Genomic DNA, 14,704 nt, shown 5'->3' with positions numbered 1-14,704 from the left:
AGGGAAGTTCTGGATCCTGAGTTCCTTTAACCCTCCATTTTGGGGGCAGGGGCCAGAAGTTTGGGGTCCCTCTTTTCCTATCTTCTGCCCCATCTTCTTCCTTCAAAACCAAGCATCGGGTCTTTGACCCCAGCCCCAAGCTGCAGGCCCCGGCAGAAAGCCAGGAGTAGGACTGAGGCATTTGCACCCATCCTTGCCCCTTCTTCAGACCCAAGTGACTGGAAAAAGAGGCTGCGGAGGTCCCCCCCCCCCTTCAGTCCTTTCTGCTCCTTCTATCCCACCCTGCCAACTGCAAGACTGTACTTATTTTAATGGATAATTTAAAACAGATACCAGAGCAGTGTGTGCACTCATCACGTTGCCGGGACACCGGGTCCCAGATTCCTGTGGTTCCCAGAGGGGCCTGGAAGGGGGAGCAGGGCAGGGGCTGGACAGCCAGTGGTGGGTCTCTGTCCTGGTTTCAGCCAGAGAGGTGGTGTTGCGGGGCTGGGACAGCAGAGACCCCACAGCCCTCCAGCTGCACTTATCACTCCATACCTCCCTGGCCAGATCGGCTTTGCCACTCATCACCCAGGGGACGTCCCCAGATGTCCCCACCCCAGGCCTCACCGAGGACTCCTCTGATCAGCCTTGTCCTCCGCTCCCAGTCCTGGCCCTGGCCCCACCCACCACGTCTCCCTCTCTAACCCATCATTCATCCTCTGCTCACAGGGCCTCAATGATGGGGACCTGTCCTCAAGAACTTACTATAAAGGGATTTCCAGACCTTGGCCTTGAGTCCCCAAATCACTCCCTCTCTAAGAGGCAGCAGGGCCCAGGCTCCAGAACCCACATGAGTTCACATCCTGCCCCTGTGCCTCCCATGACTTCTGCTCTGGTGAAGAACCCAGAAAACTCAATTATGTTTCTAACGCCTAAAGCTCTGGGATATCAGGGTTTCTGTAATACGAAAGGGAAGCAGAGCAGGGAGGGCCCTCTTCCCTGGGTTCTGGAGCCCAGCCTCAGAGGACACAGGGGTTGGAGTGGGGTTAGGATGGGGACTCTGAGTATTTATGGAGGGGAGCCGTGGAGGGGATGCTTGAGTTTCCATCTCTGTGATGGTGACTGGCAATGCGGTGAGCATCCAGGACACACCCAAGCAAGGGATCCAGGACACAGCAAGCCCCCCAAGCGGCCGTCTCCCCCAGGGCGTGGTCCCCACTCTCAGCTTCCCAGACAAAACAGAAAGTCTTGTTCTGCTTCTCCCTCTTCTGTTCCCCAAACTAGGAGCAGAGGCGGGGTGGGTTAGCCAGTGAAACGTGAGGGACAGGGCTCATGCTGTTCCCACTGCCTCAGCCCCCCTGGCACTGAGCCCCCCCCCCCGCCCCACCCAGTCCCGGACAGGCCCAGCTTCCCTTCCTGGCCAGGGAAGCAAAACCACACTTAACACTTCCTATCCCAGATCTCCTCATCTTTGTGGAAAAGAGGCAGGAGAAAGGAGGGGGGTGCAATCTTAGCCCAGATTTCACTGTAGGCTCTTTCCGAAGGGTCTCCCCTCCCTTACCACCAGCACTGAAAGCCTCAATCCTAAATCCAAACTTTAAAGTGGGCCTCCGTCCGGAATATTCAAATATTCATATTCGATCCTAACTCCCATACCATCAGTCTGCTCTCACCCCCACTAGGCCACAGATCCCCAGTCCCAGAAGCAGCAGCAGGAGAAAACAGGACGCCAGGACCAGAGGAGGGAACCTGACCCGGGGTGGGGACCAGGTTCCAGTCCTTCCTCTCCCTCCTCGCTGTGCAGTGACCCATCTGCTACTGGATTCTCAGGGCCTCCGTTCCTCCCCTGCAACATGGGCAAGGTGCCTAGAAGAGGCAAAGCTACTACTGTGTCGGCCCTCGACGGGGCTGCCCACTGGTGGGGAGATCAAGGGAGAGGCACAAGCAAGCGCGGCGGCTGTAGAACAGCAGAGGACTCTGGACTGGATAATGAATTCCAGATGGAAGCCAGAGGCCCGAGAGCTGGAGCATTAACGAGTATTATCAGAATACAGGGGTGAGTTCAAGGCGTAGCCTGGGCAGTGGAGGTGGCACTTGTCTTGAGGAACAGTGACCCTGGAGAAGGGCACAAGGCTGCCGTGCCTCCCTTCCTCCATGAGCCTTCCTCCCAAAAGTGCTGTGAGAGACGGGAGGGGCCAAGTCTTGGTCATCTGTGTCCCTAACACCTGCTCTGTTCCTAACACGTGGCTCACAGGAGGCGCTCAGGGTTTCCTACCTGAGCTGAGTGCGCCTGGCCCTGCTCTCAGGGGTGTGACTCTGGCCTCCCTTTCCTGGTCTATAAAACAAGGACGCTGCAGTGATTAAGCGATACGCACTTGGGGGCACCCGGCTGGCTCTGTGGTCAGTAGAGCACATCACTCGATCTCAGGCTCATGAGTTCGAGCCCCACCTTGGGTGTAGAGATTACTTAAATATTTAAATACACACACACAGTGAGACGATGCTCGACAGTGAGTGACACTCTTCCACTCAAGTTCACAGTTGCGCGTTCTCACACACGTTCTCAGCTTGGTCCACAGAACCCCCTCGCGGTTGGAGACGCTCACTTTCCCAAAGGTGAGACTCCCTTTCCCAAAACTAGATTCTAAGTCATAGGCTGAGCTCGGAGCCTGGACCAAGCAGCCTGAGCCAAATCCAGGACACGCCTCACTCTCTTATGCTACTTCGGTGGAAGGCGTGGGAGGTGCTGGGTGGACCCGTCCGTGCCTGAGAGGAAGCCTGGGCAAAGGTGCCAAAGGAGCGGGGCCCCAGGAAGCAAGAACTCGGGAGTGTGGGGCAAGTGGGGCGCAGAGGCAGAGGCCTGCTCCGGGGATGGGGGGGATGGGCGGTGAGGGGACGGGGCTGAGGTCAAGGACAGTGGGGAGGCACTGAGAGGGGAAGAGGCTGAGGAGGCCCTGGCCAGGACAACAGGGAAGCTGGAGGGGGGGGGGACCCGGACCAGCAGGGATTCCAGAAGCCAATGATGACTGAGGAGGGGGGCAGGGAGTAGGTGGAGGCGGCCGTGAGGGGCCACCTTGGTGAGCCCCCACTGTAGCTCTGCAGGCTAGAACTAGCAATAGCCGTGTTTTACAGAGGAGGAAACCGAAGCCTGGAAAGTTAAAATTCTTCATTTAAGGCGGGGCCTCCGAGCTCTGGCACTCCCGCATTGGGGGCTGGAGATTTCTTTGTTATGGGGCGAGGTTCCCGGCCTCTACCCACTAAATGCCAGGAGCACCTCCACAACCAGCTGGGCCAATCGAAAAGGCCTTCGGATGTTGCCAAACGTTTTCCGTGAGGCAAAACCTCTTCCTGCTGAGAACCACCTGCCCAAGGTCTTGTGGTTAGTTAGTAGCAGAACTGGAATTCCGACACAGGTTGGCCTGACTCTGGAAGCCAAGATCTCGCCATTAGGCTATCATCGCGGACAGGTGGAGGGGAGAGGAGGCGTCACCGGGGGCCCAGGCCACTGGGGAGGCAGCTGTGCTCCCCCCACAGCAGTGGGAAGGACCGACTCTTTGGAGGAGGGTCTAGGGACTGGTGTAGGGTGGGGGAGTGATTTGGGGACTCAAGGCCAAGGTCTGGAAATCCCTTTATAGTGAGTTCCTGAGGGCAGGTCCCCATCATTCATCCTCTGTCCATGGGGCCTGGTCCTCAACAGGTGTTGAGTTGCTGAGTGAGTCGCGCACAGAGGATCAGTGCAACCTTGAGGAAGGAAGGACGTACTTGTACCTGTTCTTTAAGCGTATGCCAGGCACCGGGCTCCGGGCTGGGAGCCGCGTGGAGGAGCTCCCACTTACTCTCCCCCCCCAGCCTAACGAGGCGCTGAGCCAGAGCCCAGCCAGTCTTCCCTGATGCCTCCAGCCAGGCCAAAGGGTGGCGGATAATGGGGTAGAGAGCCAGCCCCTCACCCTCGCACCCAGGCAAGGTCTCCCCCCTGACAAGATCACTATCTTAACCTTCTCTAAGTCTCCTTGAGGGGCCCAGAGCGAGCACCTTGATGTCCCCCAATACACATGAGGATGGGGAGGTCCGGGCGGGTGAACTGTCTTGCTCGGGCCACGCAGCTGACAGGTGACAGGAGCATGCCCCAACCCCCACGTGTCCACCTCCAGCTTAGCTACACCCCACTTCTCTTCAGCCCAGACCCCAAGAAGACCAGTCCAGCAGCAAGATCCTGGAGTCGGACCCGGAGCTCCTTCCCAACACACCGAACCACTCCCCCGACCCCTCCGCCACCAGACTGGGCCCAGGTAGTCGTCCCAGCTTCCCGGAAGCGTCAAAATACACAACAGCAGCGCAGTGCCCCTTACTGTCACACGCGCCCCAGACTCGGGCCAGGCCGACCGAAACCCCACGCGACCCTTTCCTTCCCTCCTTCCCAGGAGTAGGCCCGGGCCCCGCCCGCCGCTCACCCCACCCCACCCCCACCCCCCACGCACCTGCTGGAGGTGGGGGAGGGCAGGCCGATGGGAAGGGGCGGGGGAGGGGCGGCGAGCGGCCCCGGCGCCCTCCCGCCGCGCCCGCCGGCCCCGCCCCGGCCCCGAGGCGGCTGGCGGCCGGCGGTGCTGACGCAGGCCCTGCGCGTGGGCGGCTGCGCGTGAGGCCGCGAGTGTGTGTGTGTGTGTGTGTGTGTGTGTGTGCGTGTGTGTGTGCGCGCGCGCGCGGTTGCCGGGGACTCCCCGGCCTCGCGAGCGGGGGTTTCCTCTCCCTGTTGCCAAGGAAACAAACAAGCGCCACAACGCCAGGCCCCGGGGCCGCAGAGGGTCCCCGGGCCGCAGAGGGTCCCCGGGCCGCAGGCCGCCGCGCGCTCCCGGGAGGGGAGGCAGGAGAGGGTCCCCTCCAGCCGCCCCTGCAGCCGCGCGTGGGGCCTGGAACTGGGGGCCCCGCATGGGCTCCGCGGGACGCGCCGCACCCCGGGGACCGCGCCTGGCGCCGCTACAGCCCCGCGCGCGGGCGGTGTCCCTCCGCGCACGCCAGGTTGCTGTGCGGAGGCCCTGTTTGTGAAGGGACGAAAATCTCTCTTTGACCAAGTGTCGGCGGCTCTGCGGCCACCCGGGCAGGCTCCCTCCGCTCAGCGTGTCTGAGCGGCAGGGTAGACCCTGCAGGTCCCAGCGCCCCCAGCCGCTCTGGGTGCCCTCGGAAGGCGACCCGGGGCCTGAAGCCAGGGGTGTCTATGGGCCCAGTGAACTCCGGCGGGGAGGTTGGCGGTGAATTTTCGGGAGATTTCCTGATGGATGGGGCAGAGCACTGGGCCCTTTCCCCGAGAAGGGGCTGGGGCTGCGCGAGGGCAGGGGGGTGGGCTGGACACGGGAGTCCAGGAGGGCTCCCAGGGATGGCGACGGGACTGTCTTGGGCCAGAGTTTCATAATTTCATTCCCTAGAAGCCAGAACTCCAGAGCTGGGAGGAGTCAGAGCGGCGCACAGGCCAACCCCTCTTTCTCAGACCCGCCTGGGGCCAACTGCCCAGATTCCCCGGTGATACTCTCGGGAGGGCCTGCGCCAGATCAATGCACTGGCCGCCCCGTGCCCGGCAAGCCCAGCTTCCCCGGCGCCCTGAGAGCCTGCGGCGCCCTGAGAGCCTGCCTCCGAGTGCCCCTGGACCCCTGCAGGGTTCTTCGTCACAGGGACAGGGGACAGGAGACCACTGGAGGAGGTGTGGGGCACCAGGGCATCAGGGCCCTTGCTGGAGTGGGGACAGTATGTACAGGCCGAGGCCAGAGCACCGTCAGGCTGCCCAGGGAGGGGCTGAGGGGGCATCTGTTTCCTCTTGGCCGTGGTTCCCTCAGTCCTACCCCCAGAGGAGGTGAAAACAGTGCTGCCTTCCTGAAGAGGAGCTTCCTGGGGATGGTGGATGGAAGACGGATGGGTGTTCATCACAACATCCCACATCCCTTGATCTCTCTCCCCTTGGAGTTTTGGGGATCGGGGCTGAGGCTTAGGGGTGGGGCTGTACTTCCTCTAGAAGCAGAGAGGTGAGGTCCTGGTTCTCAGCACCAAGACTTAGCCCCAGGGGAAGCCAGGCTGGGCTCCCAGTAGGATGTGGCGGGGACCTGTCGGGCTCAGGGGTGGGGTCTCACCAGGTGTCAGGGGTGGGAGGTGGACTGAGGCGGTGAGCACAGAAGGCGGGTGGGGATGTAGGGAGAGATGGGAATGGGCGAAGGAGGGAGGCTGTGGAGGTGGTCTCCTGGGAGGGAGGAGGAAAGGAGCTTTGAGACAAGGCCGTTGGGGGGGGGGTCACAACTTGAGTCTAGGCCAGGGGGCTTTGCAGAGGGAACCCGGACAGAGGAGAGGCCCAGGAATTGAGGAGAGGGGCAGCTGCGTGGGCTGACACCAGGCGCTCCAGCCCCAGATCCTGGTGGGGCAAATATTTACCCAGCAACAAGGGTTGCTAAGCAGGGAGGAAGGAGGGAGGCCAGTAGCTGGAGGACCTTTCAGGCTCCTCCCTCGCCCTCACAAAAGAGGGTTTGGAGAGGGTGAGCCAGACCGCTCCCCTCAGCCCTCCCCCTCCAACCCCTCCACGCACGCATGCCGTGGGGTCCCCTCTATCCACCCCCAACCCCAAGCCGGCAACAGGCGGGGGTGGCGTGCTGGGCTGGGGGAATTGAATCCCTGGGCTGCCTGGGCTTCCCCCACCCTGGGACAACTCTGGGGGCTCCCACCTTGCAAAAGACCCCTCCCCCAACCAGCTCTTCAGTGGGGATTAGAAGGAGGGGTGCTCTACAGAGTTGGGATCCAGAGAGGGAGGGGATACTGAGGGACGGAGTCCAGATGTCCGAGTCTGCGGGCTGGGAGGGGATGAGGAGGTGGGAAGAAGGGGGAAGGAGTGAGTCTGTCAGAGACTGTGAGGGGGCAGGACAGAAAAGAGGGGTCCTCAGGGGCACTCCCTGCTTAGGCCCGGGGCAGAGAAGGGGGAGGGGACACAGGAGGGGAGGATATGCTCCCAGGGAGCCAGATGTGGCCCATGTGACGTGGGCTGTTGCTGGCATGGGCACTGTGGGGACGGGACACGCAGCCATGCCAGGAAGGATTAGTCAGAAGCCTGGAGGGGAGAGGGGAAGAGACAGCTAGTCCAGGACCCCCGTGGGGCAGGTGGGAGCTTTCAGGGAGGCTGGGAGGGCTCAGGACCTGCAGGGAGGGACCGGCTGCGGCTGAACTCGGGAGTCTGGAGGCAGACGGGGAATTCTGCCGCCCCTTCCGGGGGCACGGGACGGACACGCACTAGGTCTCTTTCTTACCCACCTTCTTGGGGTGAGGTCTCTGCTCTGCAGGCTTCTCCCTGGGAGTTGGTGGGTTCTTCCTCCCAGCCACAGGGCCTCTGGAAAGTGGGGTACAGAAGCAGGAGGGAAGGGCACAGAGAGGAAGCTTCCGGGGCAGAGGCCGTTCCTGGAGCCTAGGCTCCCCGGTGTGGATGGTCGTTCTCGAGGGTTGCAGTGTTGGCCGGATGGCTTCAGGCCCCATGGGTCCACCCTGAAATGGGGTATATGGCGGGCTTACACCGTGCAGTGACAGCAGAGGACAGACCGAAGCTCCCCCCCCCGCCCGAGGGACTTCTCTGAGCCCCTCAGACAGAGGCGGCATGGGCCAGCGGGCGAGGGGCAGGGTCCCGGGACACGAAGCAGAGCCGAAGGGCTGGGCTGGGCTGGGTGCAGTGGCCGTTGAGGGGAGACCCCCCACACAGAACCAGGAACCCCTGGATGGCCAGGCCCAAGCTGGCAACCAGAAGGGTGTTGTTTCCCAAAGTGCCATTGGAAAGTTTGAAAAATACACATGGAAACATGACTCACTGCCCCCTCCCCATGGCCCCCCTTTCCCGGTTTCTGTGATTTTTCTCCCAGGAGTTAATTCAAATCATATTCTCCCAGAAACCAAGTGTAATGAGGGAGGGCAAAGAGCAGGCTGAGGACGCCCAGAGGCGCTCTGGGAGGGGCCGGGAAGGGAGGGGCCGGGCTGGGGCGCAGGGACCGTCCTGGAAGCCCCTGGGTGGGGGACAATCCGAGGGGTAGGGGGAGCCTTTCCCAGCCCCGCAGCCAAACTGCCCTATGGCCCCGGGTGGCCCAGGCCTAGAGAGCCTGCCTTCTGGCCTCCCCTTTGGAACCCATTCTCCAGGGCCACAACTCAGGCCAGAGGCTGGGAGGAGGCCGCAGGGCTCCCTGGAGCTCCCCTGTATGCATGGTTCCCGCCCTGTGGGCTGGGGAAGATCCAGGCCAGGCCTGGGCCAGGGATGCCCAGTGTGTCCTGGGAAGGTCAGGGAAACGGAGAGGCTGGCCCTGGGCCCTTCCCTCCAAGCATCCCCACTCCAGCGGCAAGCCCTGGTTTCCACACTTGCCATCTCCCCGCTGCCGGCCCCGACCCCGGTGGGTACCGAACAGAGGTCTTCACATCTCCCTCGGCCAGGCAGCCCCCACGGCCTGTAGACCTGATTTCTAGAATCTCTCTCCATCCTGGGGAACTGCTCGGGCTCCCGAGCCAGTCTCGGTGCCCACACCCTTGTCTCTGTGACCTCTTCTCCTCCTCCAAATCATGGCCATCTTTCCAAAACGTAAACCTTGGCATGTTTCCACGAGACTTCAAACTATCAGTGTAGCCTGACGGTACTGGGGATAAAGGGCAAACTCCATGACCTGGCTTGTAAAGGCCCCCAGGGCGTCGGGTCCTGGCCTCTAGATCCTAGCAATCCAGACCTCTCTGTTACTTCTAGACCAATCTGCCCGAAGCTGGCACATGCTTTGCCCTCTGACCAACTCCTCATCCCCCTGGCGCAGCTAAAAGTGCCACTGAGGCTGGGCTAGGCGCCCTGGCTAAGCCCCCAGCATCTCTCGGCACACACAGTGATGCTGTCCGTGGACACCTCTGTCTCTCTCCCCGATTAAGGAGCTCCTTGAGGAGGGGCTGGGTGATTCCCCTTCCCATCCCTGATCTCCAGGCCCTGGCTAAGTGCTTGGAGCCCAGACAGAGCTCTGCCCACACTCGAGCCAAGCGGCTCAGGGGCCCGAAACCTCCAAGTGCTCAAGCCCTCTGCTTTTTCCGCACACCCACCCTGCGTGCGCCCTGCACGCCCTCCTTAGAGGAGCCCTGCGTGCACTCTCTTTAGGAACTTTCCATTCATGGGGTAATGGGATTCCAAGCAGGAGCTAGAAGAGGTTGGCCCCCGAACCTGACCGGGTCTGATGGTTCGGCCTCACCTCCGCAGGAGCTCCTAATTCAGCGTCCCTGTGTAAAGGAGATGCTAGGTACACGCCAGGCCCTCAATACGTGTTTATTGCAGAAGGAACAATATAATTGCCTCCCTTCATAGCAGGCTCTGTCACTAGCGAAACAGTATCTCCAGGCGGCCCTGGGAGGCGAACACAGTGGGGTTATTACTCTCACTTTATAGAGGAGGACTCCGTCCGTGAGCGGGCGGGACCTGCTTCCGGGGGCGCACCGGTGGTGACCAAGGGCCACGCAGCCATCAGGGCCCTGTGCTGCTGCTGGGCAAGGGGGCGGGGGGCGGGGGTTTTATTTGAGAGTGTTTCGGGGGTCAGGGCGTGGGGGGGCACCCTTCCATCCGGTGGTCTCAAGCCTCACCGGGCGTCGTGATCACTCGGGAGAGGGGCTTTCAAAAGCGCCCATTCCCAGAGTCTCGGATGTTTTGACTCCATGCTTGGTCCGGCGTGGGCCCCGGGCATTTTTCAGTCTGTCATCTTACACGAGGCAACTGAGGTCTGGGATGGGGATATGACAGTCACTACTTACACTGGGGGCCCCCAAGCCAGGCCCTGTTCTGAGTGGCATGGGTCCACTATCCGTCCACTATCTGCCCCTCAGCCTTCCCCTTCAAGGGGGGGAAGGTTATTATAAGCTCCATTTTATCTTATTCTATTCTATTTTTTTTTAAAGATTCCATTTTGGGTGTATTTCGGTGGTTCAGTCAGTTAAGCATCTGCCTTCGGCTCAGGTCTGGATCTCGGGGTCCTGGGATCGAGCCCCACGTAGGGCTCCCTGCTCGGTGGGGAGTCTGCTTCTCCCTCTCCCTCTGCCCTTCCACCACCCCGCCCCCCGGCTTGTGCTCTCTGTCTCTCTCAAATAAGAAATTAAATCTTTTTTAAAAAATAAAATATTAAAAAAATTTTATTTTTAAGTAATCTCTACACCCAAAGTGGGGCTTGAACTCATTACCCCGAGATCAAGAGTCGCACGCTCTACCAACTGAGCCGGGTAGGCGCCCCATGGGCTGCGCTTTCAAGGTAAGAAAACAAAGTACAAAGGGTCCAAGGTCATAATAAATGGTGGCGCTGGAATTCAAACCCCTTGGAAGCCAGACGCCTGGCTACCAAACCCACACCTCCAACCTCGACCCCAGAGCTGTCCACCCCAAAGCCGCAGAGGAGCCGGGCCGGGGTGGGGCCGGTCCAGGCCCAGATCCTTCATCTCCTCTGGGCAGAAAAACCAGACAGCCCCTGAGAGTGGGGAAACGGAAGCCAGAGGAGCCACAGAACAGAGGAGAGGCCTCGAGGCTCCCGGCCCCAGGCTCACAGGTGCAGAAGGGGCTGGGCGCGGGGCGACTTCCCCGGGGGGCCGTCTGCCTCCCTCCCGTCCAGAAGGGGAGCCCTGACCAACTCCGGCTAAGGTGTCACCCTCCCTGTGCTAAGCGATGCAGCCTCCTAATTGCTGATCACAAGGAGGCAATTAAGTCCAATTAGGGAGGGAGAGCTAATTAGTGCTCAGCTTCCCACAGCCTCTGGGCACCCCCCGGGGTCTGCAGCGACCTGCTGTCCACCCCCCACCCCCAGGGGAGGGGTAGCTGTTCTTGCTGAGCGCAGCAGAAATTCATACTCTTCCTTGCTCTCCCGGGGGTCAAGGGTCAGCACTGGGTTTCTCCCCGACTCTCCGACTCTCCGCTGCAGGGCAGCTGTCTCCCAGCCCCACAGGACATGACTTGCCTTCCCTGGCAGCCAAGAACATTCACGTCACCCCGTAATTCATAAGTACTTGCCTGCCCTCGTCCATCCTCCCCACAACCCTGGAGGTAGGTTAGCCCTGGGGCTCAGAGAGGGCAAGACACCTGCCGGAGACCACACAGTCTTTGGTGACCCCAGACGTGGACACCCCTGCCAAGCGCTGCCAAACGGGGTCTTTCTGAAGATCTCCCCTCCACCATTCCTGAGGTCACGCGGTAGGTGGGGCGCGACCTGCGCACATGCTTCCCACGCGTGACCCCTTGCTCCGTTATCCCAGCTCGTCTGCCCTCTCCCCTTCATTCATCCACCTGACACGGGTTCTGAGAACCGAGGGCCAAATTCAAGAATATTCTTGCTGGGATCACAGAAGGCAGAGTCAGGAGTTAGGGGGATCTAGTTTTCTCTTCTACTAGTTCACTGTGACCTTGGAAAACTCGCTCTTCTTCTACAAGCTTCCGTTTTCTTTGTGCAAGACCAGGAGGACTGGATTGGAAGGGTCCCGAGGCGCTTGCCACCTCTGTCTCTTCCGTGGCAGGGGCAGAGACGGGGAAGGGCTGGGCTTCCCGCTTGCGTGCCATCGCCAAGGGCCCGGGGGTGGGAGGGGATACCTCTTTCATACTGAATTTGGGGGCCCCCATGGCTTATCAAGAACGAAACTGTTCCGCCAGCAGCAGAGAGATGGGAACTCCCGGGCTCTAGTGGGGCGAGTGTGGGGAATGGGGGAGGGCACATACGATGCATCCCCTCCCCCCCCCCACTCTCTCTCTCCTGCCCCCAGGACCAGGCGACAGGGAAAGTGATGCGGGATGCTGGCTGCACCGGACTTGGACTTGGGGACCGCTTTCTTGGGCTTGGCGGAGAGGGAAGGAGGCCGAGGGAGATGGGGGGCCCCTCCCATCTCGTCCGGGGCCTTAGCCACACCCGAACTCGCATGCCCCCGCCTTCTGGGTCTTCACCAGCATGGCCGAGTCCCACTGGCCCGGGTTCCAGTCCTGGCTCTGCCACTCCCGTCCTGCCCCTCGTCCCGGCCAGGGTGGCTGTTTCCCCGTCTGTAAAATGGGGCCTCGGTTCCCCACCGCGCGCCCCGCACAGCCCAGGCCCGGGCCGGCCGGGGAGCGCGAGCAGAGCGCGGGGCGGGAGCAGCAGGCGCGGCCGCCGCAGACCCGGGCCTTCCGCAACCGCCGCCCCTTCCTGTGGTGAATCACTGCTCCCGGCCTGCGACCCAGGAGTCCCCGGCTTGCCGCAAACACCGCGTCGCCATGGAAACCGGGCCTCCCCGCCGCCCCTGACGGATTTCACACGTGGCCCCCGCGCAGCCCAGTCGGGCCCCTGGACCTCGGCTCTGACTCACTGCCCGGCTCCCGCTTCGCGCCCCCGCGCCGGGCTCTGCGCCCCGAGCCCCGCAGCCCTCACGCCCTCCGCGCCAGTCAGCCCTGCGGAAACATCTGTCCCTGCGCCCGGCCCGGACCCGCCCCTCCCGCGCGTCGCGGACTCCTGCGGAGCAGGGAGGTGGCCGGGGGCCGAGCCCCGCAGACGCTGGCGCCACCTGCCGGCCTCGCGGCGGGTGGGCGGGTCCGGGCCCCACGGGGGGAGGGGCTAGTCCTCCCAGGGCGCCAGTGCCCCCTCCTTCATCCACCTCCTCCTCCGTATTCTGCACCTGTGCCCCAAAGGGTTAGGGCCGTCGAGGAACAAGCAGGGAAATTTTGAGCTGCCAGGGCGGGGGCACGCTGGGGTGGGGGTGGCAGCGCAGGGTGCCCGAGGGCAGAGAACCAGCGCCCCCGCCAGCCCGCAGCTCCAGAGCGGGTCTCCTGGAGGAAGGGATGACGCAGGTGAGTCCGAACATTTATTAAGCACTTGCTGTGTGCACTGAGGCCTGTGAGTTTACACACCTCTTCCCACGGATCATACAATCCCGACAGGTAACTGCAGCTATTATCGTCATTTTATAGATGGGGAAACAGGTTCAGAGAGAGAAGGAATTTGCAGAGGGCCCGCAGGTGGTGAAGGCCACCCCACCGACCGGCCGCCGGCCCACTCAGGCCGGAGGACAGCCACACCCAGCTTCCGCTGCAACAGCTGGGCAGAAGTGTGAGACCCAGGAGGGGCCGGCAGGCAGCTCGGAGCCGCAGGCCTGGAATGCTGGAGGAGAGCCAGAAAGGAGCAGCCGGGGAGGGTGGGACTGGCAGGGTCGGAGGTCAGAGGTCACGCAAGAGGAAAAAGGGAGCCTGGACCGGGCAGTGTGGGTGGGAAGGTGGGGAGGGCAGTGCAGTCCGCTGGGGGGCCCTGGTCCAGAGGGGTCTGCGAAGGCTGAGGGGAGAGCATGAGAGTGGCCCCGCGTATGGCAAGAAGGACCCCAAGCAGCCAGGTGTCACTGTCCACACCTTGGGGCTGGACACAAGAGGTGACCGGGGGGTGCTGGGGATGCGATGAGAGTGGGGAGCAGCCCGAGCGCCCCCCGGCTCCTGACAGGGGCCCTTGTGCAAGGACGCTGGAGCTAGCCAGTGCGGCGGAGGCAGGGGGCCCAAGCCTGTCTGCCCGCGGTGCTGATGCTGAGTGGCAGGTGACCCCCCCCCCCGGCCCACCATCCACACCAAAATCAGCCGCGGCCAGGGAATGTACACCATGGCAACCGGCCGTTGTCGCAGACCAGGGCTCTGATTAACCTGAACAAGCACATCATCATTCTACGCTCTCCTGCCCCCACTCTACAGAAAGGGAAACTGAGGCCCAACAAGAAGAGCTTGACTTGTTCAGTATCATGTTCTTCCTTTTATTCACTCAGTCATTCACTCAACAAACCTTGACCATGGGCCCCCCCTGCATGAGGTTTGGAGAGATAATCCTCATGTGGGGGTTCAGTCTCTGTGGCCTCCTGAACACGGAAACGGGCTCTGACCGAGCTCCACGCTAACCGAGTGCTAGAGGAGGGGCCCGCTGACGTGCTCAGCGTGGTAAGGGGGGCGTCCTGGAGGACGTGACTCCTGAACTCAGCTCTGCAGGACGGGTCCTGCAGACAGGGCTCCAGGCACAGGGAAAAGCGGCATAAGGAGCGGACAGGGCCTGGCAGGAGCACAGGACACATGGACGCTTGGCACTCTCGTGGCCTACTCCATGCGAGTGACGGAGGGGGTTGTGAACGAGCACGCCCACTTCGCAGATAGCCGACACTGACCGGGCACCAGCTGCGTGCTGGGCACTGGGCCTGGACCCGGGAAAGAGGACCGGGCTAGATCCCGTGTCTGGTCTTAAAGAGCGCCCAGTGGACTGGGGAGACAGAAACGTAAAGAGATGGTTACAGTCCAGGGTAGCGAAGGGTAAGGGAGATTTCCCAGGGAAACTGTCATAGAGGGGACCTGCGAGACGAACCAGCGGTAGGCGGGGGAAGGGTCAGGGAACCCCTGACGGGTCAGCGCAGGGCACAGCTGGGCGCTAAGCAGGACAGAGTGTGCTCCGAGCCCTGAAGGAAGGCCGGTGTGGCCGGAGCGGAGAAGGGGATGGAGGACAGAGTCCACGGAACCGAAGCGCGTTCTAAAGCACACGGAGGAGTCTGGTCTCCAATCTAATGGCGGCGGGGAGCTAATGCAGGGTTTTAAGAAGGGAGTTTCAGGGGCCTGTTGATTTTGGAAATGACCTCTCTGGCCACGGTGCGGAATGGAGCGGGGCGGGGGAGGGCGGTGTGGAGGCGGCTGGGATGAGCCTGCAACCCTCATCGGGAGGGGCAGCAGGGACGGCGAGCCCGTAGG

This window comes from Martes martes (assembly GCF_963455335.1).
Source record: "Martes martes genome assembly, chromosome: 15".
Taxonomy (NCBI): domain Eukaryota; kingdom Metazoa; phylum Chordata; class Mammalia; order Carnivora; family Mustelidae; genus Martes; species Martes martes.
This window is presented reverse-complemented; position numbering follows the sequence as displayed.